Source organism: Aquila chrysaetos, assembly GCF_900496995.4.
Source record: "Aquila chrysaetos chrysaetos chromosome W unlocalized genomic scaffold, bAquChr1.4 W_unloc_3, whole genome shotgun sequence".
Lineage (NCBI taxonomy): Eukaryota > Metazoa > Chordata > Aves > Accipitriformes > Accipitridae > Aquila > Aquila chrysaetos.
In genome coordinates, this window is record NW_024470323.1 from 911877 (window position 1) to 917056 (window position 5180).

A 5180-nucleotide genomic window follows, 5' to 3' on the forward strand; every position below is an offset into this window, starting at 1 on the left:
CTGCTGCATGCTGGAGGCACACATTCCTGCTATGATGCAAAGAGAGGGACCAAGGTTCCTGGGGAAGTGTCTGCTCAGAGTGGAGAAAAGAGGACCAAGAATGCAGAACAAGGGGTTGTGGGAGACTGGGGTGTGGGGTGCGAGGCAGCGTAAGAGGATAGAGGCTTTTGAAGTCCTACGGGAAAGTAAATAAAAGCTCAGGTGGAGATGCCGATGGCTGGATGGTGTGCACACTCCCTTTCCCATTTGGCGCAGTCCACCATCAGTGAGACTTGGATCCATGAGGAATGTGCTTAAAAACACAACCCTGCTGTACCACACTGTGTTGTAGTTATCCCATCCATGCCAGGAAGCTTAGCTGAGAAGTAGCTTAGGAATACCTTACTCATCCCCTGCGCCCTCAGCTTTACTGAAAGACACATTGTACTATTGCTCATTGAAGGGTGGTTCCTAAGCACTTAGGACAACTTCTAAACTATAAGATTAATCTCGTAAGTAAGATGATATTGGACAAATATCAAAATTCCCAGGCTTAAGTTCTCTAGGGCCAGTATCAATACAAAGCAAAACAGTTCCACTTACTGGTTAAGTTTGGTTATTTCCATCTCATGTTTCTTCAAAATGAGTGTAGGATTTCATTCTTCTGCTATCTATGAAAACAAGTTGAGTTTTTAAGCACTTCTTCCTAGTATAGTAAGAGAAATAACAAGCCTGGCCAGCACAAAACATGTTTCTTTTGGTTTACAAAGGACTAACGTCACTTGTGTAACTACATTTCTCTTTGGTCATTGTGAGTGAGCAGAGACTATTTGATGCAATGCATCCGTTCAGAGACATAAATATACAGAAGATATTTATTGAGCTTAAGTTATTGTTATTTATTACAGTTCAGTAATGAGTCTCCTTATTTATTAACATTTCTTTTCAAAGGTGCCAAACTAGAAGGTGCTTGGAAGATACAGAGAGACAATTAAGTTGTGAACAACGGTCTATGTTTTTGATTGAAAGTGTTAACTTGAATGCAAAAAATCACTTACTTTACCTTTTTTCTTTTAAACAAAATCCTGATTATGTTCACAAAATGTTGTGCCAAAGTCTGCAGCCCTTCCTCCTGTTCACTAATACTTTTGAAAATTACTGCAGTCATACATGCACAGGAGCAGCAATGGCTCTGCACGAGTGAGGGTCACAGGACTTGGCTCAACATTAGCAGTTTGTTATAAAAACTAATTTTAGTCATATTTTAAATGTAGCCACTTTTTTTTCTCACACTTTTTGCCAACCGACCTCATATAACTATTGACAAATGGAAAATAATCACATTTAGCCTTATAATTTCTTGTTATATTTATTTAAGCTTTTCCTTCCATATTTCCATGTAGAAGAGGTTAAATTCCTCTTACTAGTTAGCCCTGGATTTAATATAGCCTGTAGGTAAACAATTCTGTTAAATAACCAAAGTGTTTTGTATAATTTGCTGAAACATTACAGGATCGTACCCACACAGGAGAACAGTCTGAGTTTCCTTAGGATGAGGGAGGTTGTACAGCAAAGGCATTCATACCTGACCGCTAATGCAAGCTCTTGTTCTGGAGACTTTTTTCCCAAAGGAGCAGCAGTGCAGGTCACTAGGCATACCTGACAACCAGTGAAGCATCAACTCCCACAAAAACAACAGGAAGAAAAAAAATCCCTACTGAAAAACAAAAAATGATGGTCGGTCTGACCTTTTATCTCATGCATGCAATGGCTCTCCATACTCATTTTGCTCTGGGCCCCTCGGGGCGTCACAGAAGGGTCTAGTAGTCAAAAAAAGTCCAGAACAGGCATAGGAAGACGTACCAGGTGTATGAAGTGTAATTCAGCCCCAACCTCTGCTGCTTTCCTGGGCTGATGGAGGGCAGCCTTGGAGCCTGCCCACAGGGTCCATGTTTGCACTGCCATGGGGACACCTTGCCCTCCACATTGGGCAGGGGTGGTACAGCTGATACCACCGCCAGCATTGGCATGATTTGGGCAGTAAAGGCCTGCTAAGCCAAGAATCAGCTGCACTGCTGGGCAGTTAGTCGGGTGCAGCGCTCAGAGGTGTGCTTTCACTGGCTCTGGTACGGCCCTGGTTGCTGAAAACTTGCCCCAAAGAATTTTCTGTGCAGCTTGAAGAGACTGCAACCAAAGCAAATCACTATGTTCAAAATACAAAAGGGTAAAGTTTGTGATTTTTTTTTTTTATTTTTTTAGACCTTACTGAAAACAGGAGTGTGCTTCTCTGGAGTTTTTTACTTCACCAGCGATTTATGTCTCAGTCATTTGTGTTAATCAACCAAAGTTCTCTACAGACTTTATTTTTGTACAATATTCATTTTATAACTTTTTACAAAATAAAACTAATTTCTATTGTTACCTGGTGGTTGCTTGTGCTTCTTCCACTTTTTGTACCACTTCCAAGTTACAGTATCACCTGGTTCCCAACCCGCATGGGGCAATGCTCAAAAAACAGCAAGTCCTTTACACAGGGGAGCTTTCCTCTTCCATCTCACCCCGGTCTTTAATGTGGATCAGAGATGCCTGTAGCTTCTTAGCAGAACATAACATTAATGAGTGATGTGACTACAATAAGCGACTCCAAAATACATGGTAAGCAATGGCACAATAAGCGACCCAGTGGCAGGCTTGAAGCCTGGTGTTACCCAAGCTGTCCCTTGCCCGTGCAGGGCTGTGGTGGCTTTGTGGTGGCCTTGGCTATGCAAAGCCATAATTCCTGCACTCAGAGGAGATTCACATTTTGCTTTTCTAACCCCAGTGTTACAACAGTTGGGCTAAATTCCATCCACTTTGGCAGTCCTTTTCCTTTCATTTTTAAATAGGAAAATACAACTTGAGGACTTTTCCACCACCGTCATGGAAAAGATGAGGGCAGGTTTTTTGGCTGTGGCCGGCAACATTTTCTCAACTGTTTTATGTTAAAAGTGCTGCAGTTCCTATCAGAGTCGATAAACACACATAGAGTTACAAGTTTTGACAATGGGCTCTGTACTCCTCAAAACTGCTACAGAGAGGAAGAGGGAGCACCTGAGCATTGAGTCAGTGAGCAGATCAAACACTCTCTTAATGTACAGCATATGGATGCCTTGGTTTCGTTTGTGCTGAGCGAGGCCACACAAGCAGCTCTAGCCCAGCCACTAGAACGCAAAGCAAAGCTCACAAGCACTGCTTTTGAAGCACGTGGTATTGAAAGGATTCCTCCTCACATGCCACCACCTCTGCTCCTTGCAGCAAAAGCCCATCCACCATGCACAAAGACTGCTGATTGCAGTCTGGTTGAATATGGCACACATTAAGCATTTGGCATGAAAATGACCTGCAGCTTCATGTTCAGCAGAGGTCATGCACTTTCCCAAGAGCTGGAGGGAGCATCTATGTAAAACACAACTGTGAGGTGCTCTGAAGATGAATCATCTCTGATCTTATATCCCAAACCTCCCATCTTCTCTTATGTGGATGGGGAAGCATGAGGCTAACGCTGAAGTTCTGCTTGGCCTTATCAAAGGCTTCAAGTGGGCCATGTAATAGCTGGCAGGAGCAGGTTTGCTTGCATGGAGCTGTTTCACCCTCCTTCCCCAACCTTCCTGGTGAGGATAATATTGGAGAGAGCAGATGAGGTTTTGCCATTGCAACCCCAGGCTTGCCACTGCTGGGCTGGCACCTTCAGCCTTATTTTCTGGTTAAAGTAAGGATTGCAGTATTTCCCTGACATCCTGCATGCATTAAAGCAGCTTGAACTCTTCAGCTGGCAGATTGTATAAAAGATTTCAAAAAGGGCTTAAACTTTTATTTGTCACTAGGTAGTGCCAGTGCTGGGAGAGATGGTATGTCACTGCTTGTGTAGCAGAGACAGCACTATCCTGGGCCCCTTCTGGAAGGAGAAGACTGGTCCCAAGTTAAATTATTTACAGGGGAGAGGATGGACGAAAACTCCATAACCATTTACACTTATTTGATCTTAAAATCAGGAGGATGTTAAGTTTTATTACTTGACATCTTGATAAGGATTTTTTAAATTTATTTTGCTTTGGGTTTTGTTGCATCAGTTAGCATTGTGCTGTCAGACAAGAAAGGCTGATGAGAGACTTGGGATGTATTATGAACATGTCTAAGGAAAATGCAGGTATTTTGCAAGAGGGCATATTTAGTGATGCAACCTGGAAATTTGGCCGACCCTCAGAGAGTCCCCTCCAGCAGAAGGGATTGTGGCCATGTACATCCCACAGGCAGGGCAGTGAGACAGAAATTGTAATAATAGCAGGTCCTTCTGCAAGCTCTCTGTGCACTCCATCCCACAGCTGTCTGGTGGTGCTGGTCTCAGCGCAGAGAGGATGAAGTAGGCAAAACTGTGTTTGATTTTGGGTTGTTTCACCTCTGCCCACAAAAGGGGAGAAAGGCCAAAGGCAGCCAGTGCCTTGGTCTGGAACAGCGCAGGAGGAAACCAGCAGCAGCCTCGCTCCTTGCAATCTGGATGGCTAACCAAAAATACAGAGGAAAATATCAGAATGAAGAAAACAAATGGAGCTGACACATTGTATAAATAGGTCTTCAAATGTCATGCATGGCTGGAACAAAGATGTTTTGTTACAAAGCAGGAGACAGCTTGAAATGGCTCAGTAATACACATTGAGAAGTTTGCTTATTTGGAACAGAGCTCTTCTAATGAAAAGGTTAATTGTGTTGCAATGGAAAAGAAAAAAAGGCTAAGCAGAGGCCAGGCCTGCACTTCTCACCCTAACAAAATTTCCCACTGGCTTGAAGTGAAGATTTTCTATAGCAAACATCACAGGACTGAACTACTAATGTTACAACAAATTATACAGTAGTTATATTCATGGGTCAATAAAAATAGCTAAACAAACCATATATTCTAGCAGTATTAATCCCAATGGCTTTCAGAAGAGCTGCAGCAGCAGCCAGAGAAAGAAACACAGTGCTCAGCTCAGCCTGATGCTGGGAAGTTTCCTTGCACACGCACCAAGCGCCGGTACTCGAGGTCAGCAGAAACATCTTCACTCACCATTGGCTTTTTCACTTAGAAACTGTGGCATTTTGTTCACTTCTCCCCAAAAGGGTCACTCACAAGTGTAGAAACCTTTCTGCTTTGCAGCTGAAGAAAAGGCAAAGAAAATGATGGG